The 22,875-nt window shown below is 46.4% G+C and overlaps 1 long non-coding RNA gene across 1 annotated transcript in view; it reads right to left on the bottom strand.

Moving 5' to 3' along the window:
- Positions 1 to 3,890: 3,890 nt before the first annotated feature.
- The window catches only part of LOC144687136 (uncharacterized), an 86,692-nt gene continuing 67,707 nt past the window's right edge, over positions 3,891 to 22,875 (bottom strand). Inside the window, exon 3 of the long non-coding RNA XR_013578078.1 lies at positions 3,891 to 4,200. This is a non-coding gene — a long non-coding RNA (uncharacterized LOC144687136). The remainder of the gene's footprint in view (positions 4,201 to 22,875) is intronic.

Genomic DNA, 22,875 nt, shown 5'->3' with positions numbered 1-22,875 from the left:
TCTCACTCACACACACACACTCCCTCTCACTCACACATACACTCTCAATCACACACACACTCTCACTCACACACACACTATCTCTCTCACTCACACACACACACACTCTCTCTCTCTCACTCACACACACACACTCTCACTCACACACACACACTCACTCACATACACAGTCTCTCACACACTCTCTCTCACAATCACACACACACACACACTCACTCACACTCACATACACACAGACACTCTCTCTCTCTTACTCACTATGTTTGGAGGAGCAGCTCTTTGCAGAATTTTCCATTCCAACTTACATGATTGGCTGGCAAGTTGAAAACTGGCTCCAGGGACCACATAGAATGGCTTCAGGGGCTACATCCAGCCCACAGCCATTGGTTGGACAAGCCTGCTCTAAAGCATCAGCAATACTTTACATCAGCGACTACCTGGTTTTCACGGATGAATTTAGTCAAACATAATCCACAGATGGATCAAAGATGAAATTTATAGATGAATAGGATTGTATATATTTTTCTGTTCATTTGTTTATCAGTCGATGTAGACATGTCTGTCTGTCTGTCTGTCTGTCTGTCTGTCTGTCTGTCTGTCTGTCTGTCTGTCTGTCTGTCTGTCTATCTATCTATCTATCTATCTATCTATCTATCTATCTATCTATCTATCTATCTATCTATCTATCTATCTATCTATCTGTCTGTCTGTCTGCCTGTTTGTCTATCTTGCTAACTAACTATAAGTAACTGTCTGTTGATGTGATCTTGGGATCAGGGATGGCAGTTTGGGGATTAGTGCAGAGGATGGGGAGGAAAGAAGATCGAGGAAGTGGGACCTGGGAATGTTGAAATGGAGGGGATTGGGACTGGGGAGAGAACAGTCAATAAGAAGTTGACGTTGTTGTTGTTAGCATCCTTTCCTCTCCCTCAGATGATGGACATGCAGCAAATCCATTGGTCATGGGATAATTTCATACGATGCACTTTTGCGAATGGCTGATGTGGCCAATCCATGACGACCACAAACGTTGTACATGAGGTGGCTATCAGGTGTCGTTGTGGGTTGCTGTTATTGGTGTTGGCACTTGTTGTGAAGCTGCTATAATTGCTGATCGTCATGGTGGCACACATCGGCCCTCAGGCGATGTCGCCATTTCCCATTGGCTAGTGTTTCCCATGTGTGCAAATTGACCTAATTACTGATTACAAATTGATCTGGATTACACCCCAGAGCTCTGAAGGAGATAGCTGAAGAGATAGTGGAGGCGTTAGTGGTGATCTTTCAGGAATCACTGGAGTCAGGGAGGGTCCCAGAAGACTGGAAAATCGCTAATGTAACCCCCCTGTTTAAGAAGGGAGTGAGGAAAAAGACGGGAAATTACAGGCCGATTAGCCTGACCTCGGTCGCTGGTAAGATTTTAGAGTCCATTATTAAGGATGAGATTTCAGAATACTTGGAAGTGCATGGTAAAATCGGGCAAAGTCAGCATGGTTTCATCAAGGGGAGGTCATGCCTGACAAATCTGTTAGAATTCTTTGAGGAGGTAACGAGTAGGTTAGACAAAGGAGAGCCAATGGATGTTATCTACTTGGACTTCCAGAAGGCCTTTGACAAGGTGCCGCACAGGAGGCTGCTCAGTAAGATAAGAGCCCATGGTGTTAGAGGCAAGATACTAGCATGGATAGAAGATTGGCTGTCTGGCAGGAGGCAGAGAGTGGGGATAAGGGGGTCCTTCTCAGGATGGCGGCCGGTGACTAGTGGTCAGTGTTGGGACCACAACTTTTCACTTTATACATTAATGATCTAGATAAAGGAACTGAGGGCATTCTGGCTAAGTTTGCAGATGATACAAAGATAGGTGGAGGGACAGGTGGTATTGAGGAGGCTGGGAGGCTGCAGAAGGATTTGGACAGATTAGGAGAATGGGCAAAGAAATGGCAGATGGAATACAACGTGGGGAAGTGTGAGGTCATGCACTTTGGTAGGAAGAATAGAGGCATAGGCTATTTTCTAAATGGGGAGAGAATTCAGAAATCTGGAGTGCAAAGGGACTTGGGAGTCCTAGTCCAGGATTCTCTTAAGGTTAACTTGCAGGTTGAATTGGTAGTTAGGAAGGTAAATGCAATGTTGGCATATTTCGAGAGGACTAGAATATAAAAGCAGGGGTGTGCTGCTGAGGCTTCATAAGGCTCAGGTCAGACATTTAGAATATTGTGAGCAATTTTGGGCCCCGTATCTCAGGAAGGATGTGCTGGCCTTGGAGAGGGTCCAGAGGAGGTTCACGAGAACGATCCCAGGAATGAAAGGCTTAACATATGAGGAACGTTTGAGGACTCTGGGTCTATACTCGATGGAGTTTCGAAGGATGAGGGAGGATCTGATTGAAACTTATAGAATACTGAAAGCCCTGGATAGAGTGGACGTGGGGAAGATGTTTCCATTAGTAGGAGAGACTAGGACCCGAAGGCACAGCCTCAGAGTAAAGGGAAGACCTTTTAGAACCGAGATGAGGAGAAACTTCTTTAGCCAGAGACTGGTGAATCTATGGAATTCATTGCCACAGAAGGCTGTGGAGGCCAGGTCATTGAGTGTATTTAAGACCAAGATAGATAGGTTCTTGATTGGTAAGGGGATCAAAGGTTATGGGGAGAAGGCGGGAGAATGGGGTTGAGAAACTTATCAGGCATGATTGAATGGCGGAGCAGACTCAATGGGTCGAATGGCCTAATTTCTGCTCCTATGTCTTATGGTCTTATGGTCTTATTTCCAAGCATACTAACTGATGTTGCTGATAACTCCCCTTGGCAGCCTGGGCGGAACTTAGGGCAAGGAGGTTGAGGATTGCACCATTGCAATGGTCTTGACTGCAATGGGCCATTCTGCATTAGCTGTAACAGTTTGTTCCAGTTCTTGTTGAAGGAGGTGGCAGAACTCTGTGTCTCCTTATGCAAGGCTCCTGAGAAAAGTACAGGTACATTGGGCCGTAACTTCCAAGTTCTCCCTTGTCGGATTGGGGGTACCCGAAAGATGCGCTGGGGAACCCCTCTTGGAGCTTCACAGGTAAGGGTTTGCACAGCAACTGCCCAGCACTTCTGCTGGACAATGCGCTGCACTGGGAGTCACCTGAAAATGTGATATAAATCGCAAACTTCAGATGGTTCTGACAGAGTTACACCAATAGTGACTCAGAAAAGGTTAGACAAATTAAAACGTCTTCTAACTTCTGGGTAACTATTGTTAAGATCAAGACCAACCCTTGCCCCCCCTCCCCCCACCCCCCCATGGGACTCCCCCCACATAGCTGTTCCTCCAGGGGATTCCCTCCACACCCCCCACATCCGTCTAACCATTCCCCCTCCCACAGTAATCCCCAACTTCCTGAACCCCCACCATGGGATTCCCCCCACCTGCATGAGTCTCTCCTCCCCACCCCCATGGGCACGACTCTCACCCCCACACCCACCTGAGGCCTGGCCCTCTCATGATCCGACCCGACCGCCCTGGCATGACCCCACCCCACCCCGACCCGAGCTGACCCCCACCCCCGGGAGGCCCAACCCGACCCAACCTCCCCCCCACACCCCACAACCCCCTCTGGAGGTCTGTCACACCCCCACCACCACAATGACCGATAACCCCCGCTCTCCCCCCACCGAGGACCAACCCCAAACTGCCACCCCAACCTCCCCAGGTCCGGCACTCCCCCCTCCGAGGGCTGACCTTCCCCCGACCTCTGACATTCCCCCCACCCCTCAAAGCCTATCCACTCGACCTTCTCCTTGGTCTGTCGAGGACCTTTAAATTTCAATGGGGCCTTTAACTCGCCTGGTTTACGGCAGCTAGTGCTGTAAACACGGGAGTGCATCCTCCTTCGCTTCGACGGAGTTGGACTGTGAAACTGGGCCTCGAGGACAAGCCGCTCTGCCTGGATCTCGCCTGGCCTGAGCCGGAAGTTCGGGCAAGACGGGCCCAGGAGAAAAATCACAGAAGCAATTAGACACGGAGTGGAAATCCAACGCTGATTGCCATTCCGAGGAAGTTACAGCCCGTTGTCTAGGCCAATGCTCTGCTGGAAGGGTGAGGGTTCCTGCGAACACATGTCCTCCTTTTTTCACTGCAGTTGCTTCTTTGTGTATTTCCTCATCTGGATCCAACTCCTCCTCCTCTTGTGAGACCGGAATTGCCAGAAAAATCTCCCTGATGAAAAAAATTGCATTGCCAGAAGCCATTGAACATTCAAAATGTTTGTAAACTGACTGAGCAGTAAAAAAACACAATGTAATAGAGGCACAATGTCTCCCAAGACATTCCAGCGTTTCCAGTGCGCGTCATTTTATGTATTCCTGAAAATGTCTCCCCCAGTTCTCTTCCTTCTCAGTCCTTTTGCTATTGGATTTCCAAGCCTTAAATCTCATTGGTTAAGGAGTTATCTTGTTGGTTGCCCTGTTCACTCAGGTCTCAGATGCCCTGCTCCCCCACTGCAATGTTATCAGCTTGTATATTCAGCAACTCTCTGGGCACCTAGATTTTTTGAGTGTAAGGGCACAGGGACAATTTTAATGAATGGCAGGCACCATTAGATGCCTTGCTACAATGAATTCTGATCCCTGGTCTGAACATTGGCTATCCCAGATTAGACACTTTAATATCCAAAAGCGATTGACCTACATGGTTAACATGTATTACAATGTATAGGAGAATGCCTACGTGGTATGCACATGAGCCTTGATAATCCGCAGGGTTCTCCTGGCCTCCCAGGGTATCTCTGTTAATCAGCTATTGATGCTATTTCTCTATGAGCCACTGCGAGTCTCCCATCAAAGGCATGGCGGGACACCAGGAGAATTGCCAGGAATTTAAAGGTCATGGTTTATTTGAATATGTGAAGGAAAGCAACAGCCATAGGGAACATGTACTGTATTACAATACACAGGAGAATAACTATCCTCAATAGCAAACTGTGCATTCTTCTTCTGTTCTTCACCTGAAGGTAGGTGTGACCCACAGTGCTGCAACCTCCACCACAGGTAGGGCAAGGAGGCAAGACCCTGTTCCACCCCAGGCAGAATAGGGATTGAACCCCGTGCTGTTGACACAAATTTGATCCATGTCAGCCATCCAGCCAACTGAGCCAATGAGCCCTCAAGGAGTCCAAGTTGCTGTGGCAACGTACAAATGTGCATTGCATATGGATGAATATATGTGCTATTATGCTTTAAGCTGTTCTATCAGACTGTCAGTGTTGGAACAGTCCACTCCAACTGAAACATTCTACTTTAGATCAACTCGGTTGCATTGGTCTATGTAAAGAGTTAATGTCAGGAGCACCTGATCCTGATGTAATTAATGATGTAACTATGATGCAATGTCACATGACTAAGAGACTGTGATCTGGTGGGAAGTAGAAGTACATAGATTTGTAAATAAACAAGAATGTTTTTTATGAATAACAGCTTATGGTAGCATTCTTAGGGTAACAGGCAAACCCTAAAGAAACCCCATCTGGACCTTGAGCCCAAGATGAAACAGTCCAATGGCCCCACGGGGAGTAAAGAGATAATTGCTTGAGCCACCCTGACACTGGCTGGTTTATAGATGGCAGCCTTCTATAGTGTGGACTGTTTCAGGGAGAATTTCTGACTCACCAAGTAAAGGTGTTTCATCGTAAACTCTCAACAGCAGTATTTTGCTTGCAGGTGATTATGAACAGGTTTTCTGTGCGTTCCTTGGCCCAGAGATCCCAGACCAAGCCAAAGAATAGATGATTCCATTCTAAACTCTTCCTGTGGATGGGGAGCACTTGGAACAAGAAGTAGTTGACTTACTACACATCTAGCTCCTTGAAGTTTCCTCCAACTTTAATGGACTAACACAAACCTTTCCACTCAGCCTCACACTGGTCCAGGAAAGGTTCAAATTTATCATTGGATTTCTTAAAGCAAATCATTCAATCATAAGTTAGCAGCCACACTAAACTGAAGGCCTCAGATCTATTTCTAAAGATATTTCAGGGTACACCCATTTAAAAGGCCCCAGAATACAGTATAAAGCTTGCTGTTGGCCTCATTTTTTTTTTGGGCTGTACCTTTAATATTATTCCAGTGGTATCCCTCCCATCAGCACAATTAGATGACTCTGTTTAACAAATGAGCAATGCTAACTTGCAATTCCTGCAGAAAATGACCCCTGGGCTGTGCTGATCTATCTGATTTTAGCCAAGGTGCAGTGGGAGTTTCACAATTGAACTCCATGCTAGAAAAGTCAGGGTTATTGCTTCTGACTTCCATCCAGGGACCCTTGGAGTAAAGTGAACATGTGTGGATGTGATGTGAGGCAGGAGTAGCCTTGGTTGCAATGACTTCTTTAATCAAACACCTTGCCAATGTTCACTGTCTAGGCACACACATGGGCAAGATACAATGGGTGGCAGGTATATATGGCACCTTGCCTTAGTTCAATTTCAGTTCAAGCAGAAATACTTGCTGAAGGCATGATTTTTTAAAATTAATTTACAGGATGTGGGCATCACTGGCTAGGCCAGCATTTATTGCCCATCCCTAGTTGCCCTTGAGAAGGTGGTGGTGAGCTGCCTTCTTGAACCACTGCAGTCCATGTGATATAGGTACACGCACAGTGCTGTTAGGAAGGGAGTTCCAGATTTTGACCCAGCGACAGTGAGGGAACAGCGATACATTTCCAAGTCAGGATGGTGAACGGCTTGGAGGGGAACTTGCAGGTGGTGGTGTTCCCATCTATCTGCTGCCCTTGTCCTTCTAGATGGTAGTGGTCATGGGTTTGGAAGGTACTGCCTAAGCAGCCTTGGTGAATTTCTGCATTGCATCTTGTGGATGGTACACACTGCTGCTACTGTTTGTTAGTGGTGGAGGGTGTGAATGTTTGTGAAAGGGGTGCCAATCAAGTGGGCTGCTTTGTCCTGGATGGTGTCACGCTTCTTGAGTGTTGTTGGAGCTGCATTCATCCAGACAAGTGGAGAGTATTCCATCATACTTCTGACTTGTGCCTTGTAGATGGTGGATAGGCTTTGGGGAGTCAGGAGGTGAGTTACTCCTCACATGCTTCCTAGCCTCTGACTTTCTGTTGTAGCCTCAGTATTTATATGGCTAGTCCAGTTCAGTTTCTGGTCAATGGTAACCCCCATGATGTTGATAGTGGGGGATTTAGCAATGGTTAGATTCTCTCTTGTTGAAGATGGTCATTGCCTGGCACTTGTGTGGCATGAATGTTACTTGCCATTTGTCAGCCTAAGCCTGGATATTGTCCAGGTCTTGCTGAATTTGGATATGGACCACTTCAGTTTCTGAGGAGTCATGAATGGTGCTGAACATTGTGCAATCGTCAGCGAACATCCCCACTTCTGACCTTATGATAGAAGGTAGGTCATTGATGAAGCAGCTGAAGATGGTTGGACCAAGGACACTACCCTGAGGAACTCCTACACTGATGTCCTGGAGCTGAGATGATTAACCTCCAACAACCACAACCATCTTCCTGTGTGCTAGTTATGACTCCAACCAGCGGAGAGTTTTCTCCCTGATTCCTATTGACTCCAGTTTTGCTAGGGCTCTTTGATGCCACACTCGGTCAAATGCTGCCTTGATGTCAAGGGCAGTCACTCTTGCCTCACCTCTAATCAAATAGAAAGATATTATTCCTTCAATCCTTTTCTGCACCACCTCCCCCCAAACCCCTTGTTCTTGGATCCTTATCCATTCTTTTCAGGCCTTCCCTCTCTGTCTCTATCTGGGACTGTAGTTCTCTCAGGGATCTTGGCCGAGGCTTTGTCATTGTCATTGAGAAATTTGGAAGAGTAAGGTATCAAAATCTATCCTCTAATTCTTTGTCCCATCCTCATACAGTGGAGCAGAGCTCAATGATTGGGCACCGGTTGACTTGAGTGTTTTTTGACAAATATCCTGCAGAAACACTCATCAAAGTTAATTTACTACTGAGAAAGCTGGAATTTGAGTGTTCTACAATCATAAACTCAATCAGAAAACTCACCTATTGCTGATGAGAAATTGGCCTTAAAGGTGTTACGTCATGATGCTGATGCTGGTGAGAGAGATACCAGTGGAGCCATATCAAAGATGTTGGGCAGCGAAATAAGACAAATAGCAAACTTTATAAATAATATTCTTTGGGGCCTTTTTAATGGTTGTACTTTTGAAATAGCTTTACACATGCATCTAAGCCATTTAGTAAAGTAACTGCTAACTTACGTTATTTAGAGTATTTTTCCTCAAAGTTTCTGTGCTTTCTTCCCTCCTCCTCTCCCACTGGCACCATGCTCTTCCTCAGGTGCAGTTCTATGGGCACCTGTAACTCAAGTGGCTGCTCTTAATGAGCGTGTCAACATTGATGATGAGATTTTCAGCGTCTGTGCTCCATAGAAAACTTCTATCCATCAAAATGAACTGTTCCCACACCAGCTGAGGTCAGCTGATTCGGAACAGACCAGAGATGGAGGAAACACATTTAATGCAAAGGCTTGGACTAACCAGTTATGCTATGTGTATTTGATACACACAAGCCCAGAAGCTCAGTTTAATGTGGTAGAGCTGGTCATGTTTTATAAGGCGTCAGTGATTTTTATAGACTGTTTGAGAGGTTAGTGAAGGTTTTGTAGAAAAATCCAAACAGGAAACCACAAATAACGGCATTAGAGCCTTCTTCAATGCATCAGCTCACTCAGAGAATATCCACGGATATTGCTTTAAATGATGCTTTTTGGGATCTGCAGTCACCAGCTAATGAATGTACTGCCAGCGGCTTTGGACTCCAAACTCTAGTGTCTTTTACTTTCCTCCAATTTTTCTTCCACCTCTTCTGAAGGAACCAATAGGTTGACTTGGTGTGGATTCAACTGGCATCCAACAACCTTGTACCTCATTCCTGTAGTCATCTCCCATGTGTGAGTCAAGGCAGTGAGTAGGATGATCAACTCTTACGAAATACAGTAAGTTACACTTCGGCTGTGGGACTGGGGGCATGGTGGGGATGGGCGGTGGAGGGGTGAGGGGGCAGGAGTTTAAAGAAATCAAAATTTACAACTTGTCTTGTGCAGTCGCAACATTATCATCTCTCTGCTGGCCCACTCAGAGACTTGCCCTGCTCAAATCACTCAACTGAAACCCCCAGGCTGTACGAGAAATACGGGTCAAAAGGGTCCCTTAAGGGACGTGGGACAAACAGCCAAAATAGGGGATAATCCCTTAAAATACAGGACAGTTGTTCACCCTGGCAGTAGGTGATCACAGTCAAACCTGATCCTGTCCTCTCCTGGCAGGTTGACACATGTATACACACACACACCCACAATCACACACACGCACGCACACATGCACAGCAAAGTTCAAGGAGATGATCAAACTTCCGTCCGTCTGCAGAAGAGGTGAGGAATTTGTCACAGAGGTAGGCTACAAAGGGGAGACGCTGGCTGATCAATTTCACCTCCCATGAGCAGCAACATTGCTGTCAGTTTTAGCTCCAAACTATTGCAGCAACTGAGCTGAGCAAACCCAGCATTGAGCAGGAGAGGACAGAGGGATCCTTCGGCCTGTTTGGCATCAGTACCAGAACAGGTGGTGAGCCATCCTGGTGATCAGTGCTTCGCTTATTGAGAAGTGTGTCTAAGATCCACCCACACCATTTATACCTCTCTGCTGAGTCAGAAAAACATCAGTGCCACTGACAGGGAAGTCTGTCCTTACTTCAATACTCCCTTGAAACACTTTGGCGAGATTCAGGCTGATCTGTGCCATGCGTTTTGTTCCAGCTGTAATAATTCAATCTCTCGTCATCAACAGTGATTTGTTTTCCCCCTGCTCCTATTCTACAAACCATTTTATTTCACTTGTGTATGGGTGGCAATACAACAATTTTTCTCCACTGTTCTAAGGTGACCTAAAACTCGTTAATAAATAGCCATGAATCTTTTTGCCATAGACTTCAATAATCTGGGTGTAATTTGTTTCAAGTGTTAGCAGCTTAAGGGGTACAGTCCCATAATGTTTATGTTACTGCACTAGAAATCCAGAGGCCAGGAATAATGAGAAAAGTGTTCAAATCCCACCATAGCAGCTGAGGAATTTGAATTCAAGTAATTAAATAAATAGCTCGACTCAGTAATGGCAAGTATCATTACCAGATTGTTGCAAAAACCCATCTGGTTCACTTATGCCCTGTAGGGAAGGAAATCTACCATCCTTACCCAGTTTGGCTAATACTCTGTATGTGACTCCAAATCCACAACATTGTGACTGACTCTCAATTGCCCTCTGATAAGGCCTAACAAGCCTTTCAGTTGTACCAAACAGCAACAATAAACTACAATAAGTATCACCAATATCTTGGCTGAGATCTCTAGCCCAAAGGCTAGTCAAGCAACAGCCTGACATACTCATCCTCACAGAATTGTACCTTTCAGTTAACATGCCGCACTCCTCCATCATCATCCCTGGGAGTGTCCTGTCCCGTAGGCAGGACAGACCCATCAAAAGTAGCAACACTGTGGTACTCAGCCAGGATAGATTGGCCCTGGGAATGCTCAACATTGGTTCTGGACCCCTTGAATTCCCATAGCATAATGTCAAACCCGGACAAAAAATCTTCCTGCTGATTATCACCTACAGCCGTCCCTCAGCTGATAAATCAGTACTACATGTTGAACACCTTTTGGGAGAAGCACTGAAGATAGCAATGGCCCGAATGAACAATGGGTGGGGAATTCAACGCCCAGAATCAAGGGTGGCTCGGTAGACCACTGCTCACTGAGCTGGCTGAGTCTTGAAGGGCATACCTGCCATATTGGGCCTGTGGAAGGTAATGGGAGACTCAACACAAGGGATAAAAAAACCTGCTTGACCTTGTCTTCACCAATCTACCTGTTGCCGATGAATCAGTTGATGACAGTATTGGTATGAGTGACTACTGCATGGTCCTTGTAGAAGCAGAGCCCATCTTCACACTGAAAAGACCCTCCACCACGTAAGTTGATACAGACAGATCTAACAGCTCAAAACTTGGCATGCCTGAGGCACTGTTGACCATCAGCAGCAGCAGAATAGTATTCCACCCCAATCTATAACTTGATGGCCTCTCATACTACTCACTCTACCATTACCTTCAAGCAAGAGGACCAACTCTGGTTCACTGAGGAGTGCAGAAGGGCAAGCCAGGCACAGCACCAGACATGCCTAAAGATCAGGTGCCGACTTGGTGAAGTTACAATACAGGAATACACGCGTGCTAAACACAGAGCAGCATGCCATAGATAGCACTAAGCAGTCCCACAACTATAAAATCAGATCAAAACTCTCCAGTCCTCCCACATCCAATCAAGAATGATGGCAGAAAATTAAGCAACAAATAGGGGGAGGAGTGTCCGTGAACATCCCCATCATCAAAGTAGCATTTGACCGAGTGTAGCATTAAGAAACCCTCGCAAAATTGAAGTCAATGGGAATCAGGGAAAATCTCTTCACTGGTTGGAGTCATACCTAGCACAAAGGAAGATGTGTATGTTGCTGGAGGCCAAACATCTCAATCCCAGGCCATCGCTGCAGGAGCTCCTCAGGGTAGTGTCCTAGGCCCAACAAACTTCAGCTGCTTCACCAATGACCTTCCTTCCATCACAAGGTCAGAAGTGGGGATGTTTTCTGATGATTTCACAATGTTCAGCACCATTTGTGACTCCTCGGTTATTGAGGTCGTCCCTGCCCCGCAGCAAGACCTGGACAATATCCAGGCTTGGGCCGATAAGTGGCAAGTAACATTCGCGCCAGCAAAGTGCCAGGCAATGACTATCTCCAACAAGAGAGAATCTAAGCATTGTTCCTTGACATTCAATGGCATTACCATCGCTGAATCCCCCACTATCAACATCCTGGGGCTTACCATTGGCCAGGAGCTGAAGCAATGCGGGGGTTGCAAATTGGCTTCCCAACCATGTCATGCTGATGGGGAAATTTACTGGTGGGAGTAGGTTTGGGCAACTAAAATGAAGATCCAAAATATCAGCCATGGCTGACTGAGCCCCCCCCCACCCCCCACCCCCACTTCTCTCCCCACAATATTGGGAAGCCAACAGCTCAATTTAAGTCGTCTTCCAGTGGCAGCCCTGGGGCGTAGGGGGGAAGGACCTTTTAAGCGAAGAGTGTTGGCGGGGTAGGGAAGGCAGCCTCTGCTGCCCCAGCGACTTCCATGGAGGAAATAGGCCTTTGAAACTTTAAAAATTTTTCTTTCCTTACCAGCTGAATTCACCAGTCTCCAGCCTGCCTCAGCAGTGGGCACCACTCCTGGTGGCATTGCGGAGGCTCCTAGCTGCTGGCCCACGCGTTGGGTTGGCCGCTGTCAGGGGCAGCCAGCCATCCTGAACGGGTGACAACCCTGGCAGCAGCTACTTCATTAGCTGCCGCCCATTTATTTGGTAATAAAGCTGAGGGCCAACTCCTGCCAGCCGCCCATGCGTGTTGCCGACATGCATTTCTGATGGCTGCCAGGACCTCGATGGCTTTGGTAAAATTCTGGCCCCACTGTGACAAATGGAATTTAGGTAAAACATGAGAACATTCATGAGGTTGTTGGCAAAAAAGAGGCAGTGCCTTTGGATGGAAAAGTGAGAGTCAGTTAAAAAGGGATTTGAAACATCGGGCGTCTGGATGACAGGGCGCGCAGGATGGATGCCCCTGCCATCTGGCTGCAGGCTCAGTCCATTATGAAGAAGGGGGCCTCATTAACCTGCCACGTTTGAGCTACACCCTTTCTACTCCACCCCTGACAATCCAGCTGCAGCTTGCCAACTCCAGGCCCTCACAGTACTGGGTAGCCCAGATATTGATCCAGCTGGCAAGAGGCTGGGTTGTAGATCAAGGGAAAGGGATAAGATTACAGTTGGGGGGGGGTGGGGGGGGGACACTGAGTAACATATATTGTTCTTGTGGAGTCCAGGGGAGCACTCTTGCGCATAGCCCCTGGTCTCAAAAAAATACTTCCGGATGTGCCTTTTTGGTGCCTCTTCCTCTTGACCAAGTTTTTCCTTGCAGAGTGTTGTTGCACAAACTGTGTCCAGGAGGCCCATAAAATTGCACTGAGTTCTTATTTATGTCACAGGACTCTGATTTGCACAGATAAATGAGCCACATGCCTGGGTCATCCAGCCAAAGGCATGGCTTAAAATGGTGGAAAAGCGGGAGCTGGGCAGCAGGTCGACCACCTCGGTTTAATCACAGCAGCCATCCCATTTCCACCAAGTGCAGGGAATTAACATTGTCCCTTTGCTCCAGAAGCGACCAGAAAGGCTTCGGTGCATGGTAGGCATTGCCATTTTAAGAAATGCAATGAGCTAACAGATGCAGGGTGTCCAGGCTTGTTTGCAGTTAAGTGCTAGTGTAATGTGAGAGGGCGCACACGTACAGTGTTGTAATACAATGTCATGTCGGGAGCTTATGTAATGTAAGTTGGAGCAGGCCCAGGCTGGTGTGGGCCCAGGGGAGAGAGTGAGAGTTGGGGAGGGGAGGAGGTGGGGGGGGTGGGGGAGAGAGCATGCACAGCACTGGGGCTGCTGAAACGATGCTGGCGTTCGCAGACCTTGCTGAAATGTTTGTTTATAAGTCCCACGGTCTGGCGCACAGCTTGCCAATCACAACACTTAAAGGGTTTTCCAACTGGCCAGAAACATTCCTTTTCAAAGCCTGACTTTTCTTGTGGAGGGGCCCTGGCTATCTGATACCTGCTAGACGACAAAATTAGTTTCCTAAACAGAGTGCTCTCTGTTTCCCATGATTCTGTACTTTACTCTCATGCAGAGTTGACGGAAACCACTGATTAATGATTTTGACATGCTTTCTGGTTCTCTAATTCAATTATTACATTCATCAAGTACTGTTTAACAAGTTTGCCCACAATTTAAATACGTTGGTTTCTAATTTCAGGAGGTTTTTGTGTGTTCTTGCAATATCTCCTTTACATGTGGAATACCTATTCTCTTCAATGACAAAAATTTGATTTTTAAAGGAATTTCTTTTCTGACTCTCAATCGTTCCTATGTTCATAGTAGATCTCCTTGGCTCACCCAAGTGGAAGGTCTCCACTGTGAGCCTCAGTAGTGAATGATTGTGGAGGACTTCGTATTCAAATCCAAAACTGCCCTCATCTGACTTTGATATCTGTACACACTGCATGGGGGCAACTAGACAGCAAGTGGGAACAATACCCTAGCTGATGTTTCACATCCCCTTCTCCACCAAACTGAGGATGGAAATTGGGGGATAATCGGAAGTCCCCATATTCTGGACTTCCAGATGTGGCACACCAATACCCTCCCACACGAATGAAGACAAGTACGGTAGTCTGAATTTAATCTTTCTTGCACTGTAAAGTTCATTTATCTCGGGCAAGTGGGGATTGCTAGTCAGGTTTCACCATTTCAGTGCGAGGCATTGTACCATGGAAAGTTCTGGTGGATATTGAGAAACTCCGATGAGCGAGTTCCAGTGCGTTGTCTTCCTTCCATCCATGAGGGATGATGGACATGCAGCAAACAATCCATTTAGATAGGGTGTCTTCATATGATGCACCTTTGCTGATGGTTGTGAAGGCCAGTCCTTGAGTGGCAGGTTCTGCCACAAATGCTGCACATGAAGCTGCCAAGTGACACAATGGGTTGTTGTTTTCCTGGGACTGATTCCTGGGATGGCGGGACTGACATATGAGGAGAGATTGAGTCGATTAGGATTATATTCACTGGAGTTCAGAAGAATGAGGGGGGATCTCATAGAAACCTATAAAATTCTAACAGGACTAGACAGGGTAGACGCAGGAAGGATGTTCCCGATGGTGGGGGAGTCCAGAACCAGGGGTCACAGTCTGAGGATAGGGGGTAGGCCATTTAGGACTGAGATGAGGAGAAATTTCTTCACCCAGAGAGTGGTGAGCCTGTGGAATTCACTACCACAGAAAGTGGTTGAGGCCAAAACATTGTATGTTTTTAAGAAGGAGTTAGATATTGCTTTTGGGGCGAAAGGATCAAAGGATATGGGGAGAAAGTGGGAGCAAACTATTGAGTTGGATGATCAGCCATGATCATGATGAATGGCGGAGCAGGCTCGAAGGGCCGAATGGCCTACTCCTGCTCCTATTTTCTATGTTTCTATGTTTCAGCATTGATGCCTGTTGCCAAATTGATGCAGTTGCTGGTCACCGCGGTCGTGCATGCCAGCCCACAGGGGGTGTCATCCTACAGCGAGTTCCGGTAGACTTCAACATAAAAATCGGACAGCATAAGCCTCTGCCTGTCCTCTCCTGCACACACACTTTCATGCTGTGGCTGTCACTGGAGGCTGAGCAGGAGCAAGTGTCTGACTGATATTTCCCCTTGCTTATCCCTGGGACCAAACACAGCATTGCTGCCCCAGCTTAAATCAGCTCAATCATTGCAGTCTAAGGATTGAACTCCAGACCTTCCTAGTGTGCACAGCTGTGTGCTGCACTTGATGTCGGTGGTCCCTCACTGAGCCAGAAGGGGCACCGGGAGTGGACAACCCATCACCGCATTGATTTCTGTGTGGTGTCTTTTAACTTCCCCGAAATAAAATAAAGATTCGGCTAATACATTTTTTTTAATGATGACAATGTCTATTCAGCAGCTTTGCTGGCACTTTCAAAATGTTTTTATTCTTTTAATGCTCTGCCACTTTTATAATTTATAATTTTTAGAATTTATCCACCGTTTATGGGCATACACTTTAATAACAATGTGCTGGATGGATTAATAGTAAATGAATGAAACAAGCACTATTGATAATGGGATTGGACCTGGAATGCACAAATCTAGGATATCTCTCCTTAATGGAACTATGTGGAGCTGTGGAGCCAGCGGCGTTTCAGCACAGGAGTGTGAAGTGGGAAGGAATATTCTCCCCCTAGAAATGAGTAACATTGCTAGGAACAAGTTTCTTCTCTTAAGGTAAAATTTGTTCCTTGGGAAACTTGATGGCTCATCCCCATGACCAGTCTTCAGCGAATATTCAACAACGTACTTAAAAGCCTTTAACAATGTTTTTGAAATCAAGGCCAGCATTTTCCAGCCCCTCACATTGGTGGGATCTTCCACTCCCGCCGATGTGAATGGAGATTTCAATGGCTCGTCAGACCCACCTCAGTGGGGGACCCGCCGCGAGGGTCTGGAAAATCCCGGCCCAGATTTCCAAGAGGGTAAACTTGTTTTTGTTTCTTCCCCAACCCACCAAAAAGATAACATGCATGGGAGATATTCCTACATTTCCTGGTCAAGGGAATAGTAAGTGAGTGATCTGTTCCTTTGACTGCTGGATGTTCATGGGTATGCGAAGCAGACACTTACTTATTTGAACACTTACACTTATCAGAACCTTCCCCATCTCTGTAATCTCCTCCAGCCCCACAACCCTCTGAGATATCTGCACATCTCTAATTCTGGCCTTTTAAGCATCCCCGATTTTAAATTGCTCCACCGTTGATGGTCACGCCCTTATTTGCATAAATCCTAAACTCTGGAATTTCCTCCCTTCACCTCTTCACTTTTCTATCCTCCTTTAAGCCACACTTTAAAACCCACCTCTTTGATTAAGCTTTTTGTCATCTAACCTAATATCTCCTTACATGGCTTGGTGTCATATTTTGTTTTATAATGCTCATGTGAAAGGCCTTGGGATGTTTTATTTCATTAAAGGCGCCCTATAAATATAAATTGATGCTGTTTCTGTTAATCTAGGCTCACACTCTGGTATAATACTGAAGATTGCCTGAGATGCAAAACCAAGGCCTTACCTAGTGGTTCAGGTAGATATTAACAGCTTTCATGGCACTACGCTGGTGTCCTGGCCAGCACGCAAGCTTCAATCAAAAACAGATAGAAAGCTCATTCACCTAATTGCTGCCATGCATGTCTATAGTGACAGTCACTGAATCTCAAAGTAATTATTTGAATGTGCAACACTTTGAGATATTTCTGAAAGATGTGAGATCAATTTATTTTTCTTCTCCTGCCGCCCTCTTCCTGTTGGGAAGGGCCATGTTTCCGCCGATCTCCTTCTCTTCCGAGCTGAGATCAGGATCTCAATGCCTACCTGTGACATAATGTAGAAATGATAAACACCTGTGGACTAATCATTCCTTTTTTTTTTGCATCTTTTTCTACCCTTCTCCTAACGGATCTAACTCTTGTTCTGGAATAGCCCTGTGGGTGCCAAGTGTGCAGTAGGAGCCTTAGTGATAGGAGTGGAAACCCCGAATAATTTTTAAAAAATCATTCTTTCATGGGATGTGGGTGTCACTGGCAAGGCCAGCATTTGTTGCCCACCCCTAATTACTCTTGAACTGAATGGCTTGCTAGGCCATTTCAGAGGGCAGTTAGGAGTCAACCAGATTGACTCTGGAGTCAAATGTAGGCCGGACCAGGTAAGGATGGCTGATTTCTTTCCCTAAAGGACATTAGTGAACCAAGATACATTTTTACAACAATCGATGATCGTTTCATGGTCACCTTTACTGAGACCAGCTTTCAATTCCAGATTTTATTAATTGAATTTAAATTTCACCAGCTACCGTGGTTGGATTTGAGCCATGTACCTGGAGCATTGTCATTAAATGGCATTATCATCACTGAATCCCCCACTATCAACATCCTAGGGGTTACCATTGACCAGAAGCTGTACTGGACTAGCCATATAAATACTGTGGCTACAAGAGCAGGTCAGAGGCTAGGAATCCTGTGGCAAGTAACTCATCTGCTGACTCCCCAAAACCTGTCCACCATCTACAAGTCATAAGTCAGGAGTGTGATGGAATACTCCCCACTTGCCTGGATGAGTGCAGCTCCCACAACACTCAAGAAGCTGAACACCATCCAGGACAAAGCAGCCCACTTGATTGGCATCCCATCCACAAACATTCACTCCCTCCGCCACTGACACACTGTGGCAGCAGTGTGCACCATCCACAAGATGCACTGTAGTAACTCACCAAGATTCCTTAGGTAGCACCTTCCAAACCCACGACTGCTACCACCTAGAAGAAAAAGGGCAGCAGATACACCGCCAACTGGAAGTTCCCCTCCAAGCCACTCACCATCTTGACGTGGAACTATATCACCGTTCCTTCACTGTCGCTGGGTCAAAATTTTGGAACTCCCTCCCTAACAGCACTGAGTGTACCTATAGAACATGGACTGCAGAGGTTCAAGAAGGCAGCTCACCACCACCTTCTCAAGGGCAATTAGGGATGGGCAATAAATGCAGGCCTAGCCAATGACGCCCACATCCCATGAACGAATAAAAAAATAGCCTGGGCCTTTGGATTACTAGCCCAGTGACATTACCACTACACCACCATCTCCCCCAATTTGATCCCTATGGCCCCAGCTAAGTGCAGCTAACTCAGGGGTATGAGATTCTTCACTGTTCTTGTAGTCATTGTGTTGTGGTGATGATATGGTTGCTCCAGTTAAGATTCTAATCAATGGTGAGAGGAGGAGAGAAAGGGGAGAAAGAAAGGCTTGCATTAATATTGTGCTTCTCACACCCTAGCACATCCCACATAGCCAATGAAGTTCTTTTGAAGTGTAGTCATTGTTGTAAAGTAGGAAAAACAGCAACCAATGTACTCACAACAAGCTCCCACGATAGTAATGTAATAATTATCAGATCATCTGTTTTAAGTATTGGTTGAGGGATAAATATTTTAAGAGAAGTCAGCGGCATTGGCATGGAGTGGATTGGCCTTACCACCCCATTGTACGCTTGTTATTGCCCAAAAACTGCCCAAAAAACAGGTAACAAATAGAATGAAGGACCACTTAGGTGTCCACAGCATAGGTCATGCACTGACTCCTAAAAAAAATGTGCTATGCGTAAAGCTGCCACGGTAACTGGCTGGGGGCTAAACCCAGTGCCAATTCACTGTAACAAAACCACAAATGGAATTCTTTTAGTTTATAAACAATAAGGTATTATATTACTGTGCCTGTTCTTAAAGCTGCATGGCCTCAGTACTATCTGAATTACTCCGATCAGGAAATGTTCCCTGAGCTTATGAGTCTCTAAAGCTTAATCTATTGATCATTCTTTTTGGGTAGAAACAAATCTATTGAACTTTTAACTGTAAATATTTTACTAAGTCTGGCAACAACACTCAGTCGTTAAATACCCCAAGGGTCAAATTCCAGGTGGGAATGAAAGCATCAAATCTAATGTTACCTACATTCCAAGGGTAACTGAATCCAGTTCTCATCTGTGTTGCTCGTTCACAAATGTTTACAGATATTAATTTTAGGAAATCCCCTGAGGTATCACCCCTGCTTGTTCTCGCTGTTTTGAAGATTGAGCATTGCAGTTAGGAGGCAGCGTTCATGATGAGAGTTTGTGGAGCTGGGATTGGTGATTATAATAGGTAGGGACAGGTTACAGGATTTAATAGATGGGGCTGGGACCTTTGCTTAAACTCAAGGTGTCCAGGATCATTGAGTAGAATAGGTGTGATTGATGTCATTGACTTTGCTAAAATCAACAGTTAGGTGGGGCTGGGGTATTTAATTGGACTAGGAGAATTGCATTTACTGATTCGATTAGACGGGGCTGTAATCATGAATTAGACTATATGGGCAAAATTGGGTGAGCCCCAAAAACCGGCATGAGGCTCACATTGGGTAATCAGGATCTGTTCTGATGAAGGCAGCACCCAAGCTTTGTGCTGTTTGCTGAATTACCATGACTGCAGCCAATGCTAAACATGCTGCTGATTGGCTGCTTTCCTCAGCAGAGGGCCCAAGTACAAATGAGGCTAGGACCATCAAAACTGCACTACTTAAAGCCAAACTGTACCTCTTGAATGGAGTTGCGTTCTGGCCTTAGCAGGTGCTGGAAGTGACTGAGGAGGAGCACCTGAGCAGGAAGAACACTGAATAATGGTGCAACAGAAGAGAGATCATATTCCAAGGTTCCCCAACGCAGCACTGGAGACCTAGGTGCAGGAAGTGGACAAGAGGAGAGACGTTTTTCTATCCAGAGTAGATTAGGAGGCGCTCCAGACAGATACTGCAAAGGCAGTGGGAGCTGATAGCCATCACTGTCAATGACAATGCTGCAGCCCTGAGGTCCTGGATGAAGAGCTGCAAGAAATTTAAGGACATCACACAAGTGGTCAAAGTCAGTAAATTCACCTTCAAACACCACATCCTTACAACTGAATCGCTATAGCCTCACATACTACTCCCTTCAGCCACATACCTAAAATCTCTATCGACCATGACTCATACCTAACATGCATACATTCACCTCACCCTCACACAGTTAGCACTGCTGCAAGCCTCACACTCACATCTCACAGCTTGCACACATTCCAGATATTCATTCATGAAAGTTGAGTCATTCAAACACATCACACCACACTCACTGACACACTTCCTTCTCCCTTGAAGGACAAGGATAACTGCAATCTGCACATAACCAGTGGGAACAGGCATGGCTTCAAGCCCTTATCTTGATGGAGGAGATGGTGTACACCATCACTGGGGCAGCCATGATTGTGACCATGCAGAGGTCAGGTTGAATCCCTCAAAGATGATTGCATGCTCTTATCTAATCCACCTTCTCACATTCCTTGTTACCAGGTATATGGTGAGCAGCTGAGGAGAAAGAGGAGGAGGAGGAGGGGGAAGAGAGGATCCACTTTCTGACCAGGATATCCCTGATTGACTCATCCGCTGTGTCCCAATGATTGCAATTCCAATTCCCCATCTAACAACAATCCACACCATACCTTCCCTCCTGTTATTTTTTGAAAATTCATTTACAGGATGTGGGTTTCATCCATACGGAAATGAATAAATGTTATTACCCACCTAAACAGAGCATTAGTCACCAACTTGACGCAACTGTGGACAGCTGATTGGGACACTCCACAAAGATCCCCCACTAGGCTAGCATTTACAGCCCATCCCTACCTGCCCTTGAGAAGGTGGTGTTGAGCTGCCGTCTTGAACTGCTGCAGTCCCTGTGGTGTAGGTACACCCACAGTGCTGTTAGGGAGGAAGTTCCAGGATTTTGACCCAGCGACAGTAAAGGAACAGTGATATAGTTCTAAGTCAGGATGGTGTGTGGCTTAGACACTTCCAGATGGTGATGTTCCCATGTATCTGCTGCCCTTTCCCTTCTAGATGATAATGGTCATGGGTGCTGTCTAAGGAGCCTTGGTGAGATTCTGCAGTGCATCTTGCAGATTGTACACACTGCTGCCACTGTTCATCGATAACAGAGGGAGTGAATGTTTGTGGGTGGGGTGCCAATCAAGTGGGCTACTTTGTCCTAGATGGTGTCAAGCTTCTTGAGTGTTGTTGGAGCTGCACTAATCCAGGAAAGTGGACAGTATTCCATCACACTCCTGACTCGTGCCTTGTCGATGGTGGACAGGCTTTGGGGACTCAGGGGGTGAGTTACTTGCCGCAGGATTCCTAGGCTCAGACCTGCCCTTGTAGCCTCAGTGTTTATATAGCTGGTCCAGTTCAGTTTCTGGTCAATAGAAACCCCCAGGATGTTGATAGCGGAGGATTCAGAGATGGTAATGCCATTGAATGTCAATGATAGTTGATGTCTTGTTGGAGATGGTCATTGCCTGGCAATTGACTATCACAGTGTCCACTTGGCCACAATGCTGAAATAAAGAGGGACACAAGCACAATGGGCCGAATGGCCTACATCTTTGTTGTATGAATCATATTTAATGATTCTATGGCGATAATTTTTTGTCTCATGGGCGGGCGCGCACCCGACCTGAAAGGACGTGAAATCGCACAAGACGACGTCTGGCGTGCGTTCCGACATCATCCTGCGTGCAAGCAATCTTCAGGCCGGGTGCACGCGGGTATCGGAGCCACACCAGCCGACAATTAAAGGACCACTTAAGGCCATTAAAAAGGCAATTTATCTCGATTTTACATTGCCCATACGATTTCGTGCTCATCACACAGGCAGGCAGGCAACCCGCTTTTGATGAAACCTCATCCAAGGGTGTGATAAAAAGGATCAGCAGCATTGCCAGTGTGAGTAGTGAGGAATGTAGGAGATAGTTTGCTGCTGGTTGCTTATTTGAACTTGACTGCTTCATCTCTGTTCTGAGCTTCAGTCTTAGCCTTTCTAGGCTTCATTTCAGGACTTATTGGTGTCTCTAAGACCCCTGGAAGACTTTGACCATATGGACCCTTCCAAGCGCCATACAGCCCCCTGTAATCCTGGTAATGGGGATTGTGCTCACTGCAGTTGGCACCTTCCCTGAGGAGGAAGAGAGGGGCAGAAGGGAGAGGAGGCCAGGTGTCCCAATGTAGCTTCCAGGGGAGTGACCAGTGGGAGGAGAGGAACAGGCACAAGGGGTACAGGGCCAGTACGTAGTCCAAGGGGCTGCAGAAAATGCCACTATCCTGCTGCCAGGGTTTACAGATAATGATGCAGTTACCTCAATATGTCCAAGATGCAATGGTGAAGGAGGTTCCTGGGAGTGTCTCAGGATGGGGAGACTGTGACCTCCATTTGTCAGATGATTAGGTCTGAGATCATGTTCAACTGTCTGGGTGGACACTCCATGCCAGTGGCTCTGAAGGTCACAGTCGCCCTCAACTTCTATGCCTCCGGCTTCTTCCAGGCGTCAGTGGGGGACCTTTGTGGAGTGTCCCAATCAGCTGTCCACAGTTGCATCAAGCTGGTGACAGAAGCTCTGTTCAGGCGGGTAATGACATTTATTCATTTCCATATGGACGAGGCCAGCCAGAGGCTTTGCAGTGATTGCTGGGTTCCCCCGCGTCCAGGGTGCCATCGGCTGCACACA

The sequence above is a fragment of the Cetorhinus maximus genome, chromosome 12 (assembly GCF_964194155.1).
Source record: "Cetorhinus maximus chromosome 12, sCetMax3.hap1.1, whole genome shotgun sequence".
Classification (NCBI taxonomy): domain Eukaryota; kingdom Metazoa; phylum Chordata; class Chondrichthyes; order Lamniformes; family Cetorhinidae; genus Cetorhinus; species Cetorhinus maximus.
The sequence above is the reverse complement of the archived record's forward strand: the minus strand, read 5'-3'. Positions and strand labels throughout refer to the sequence as shown.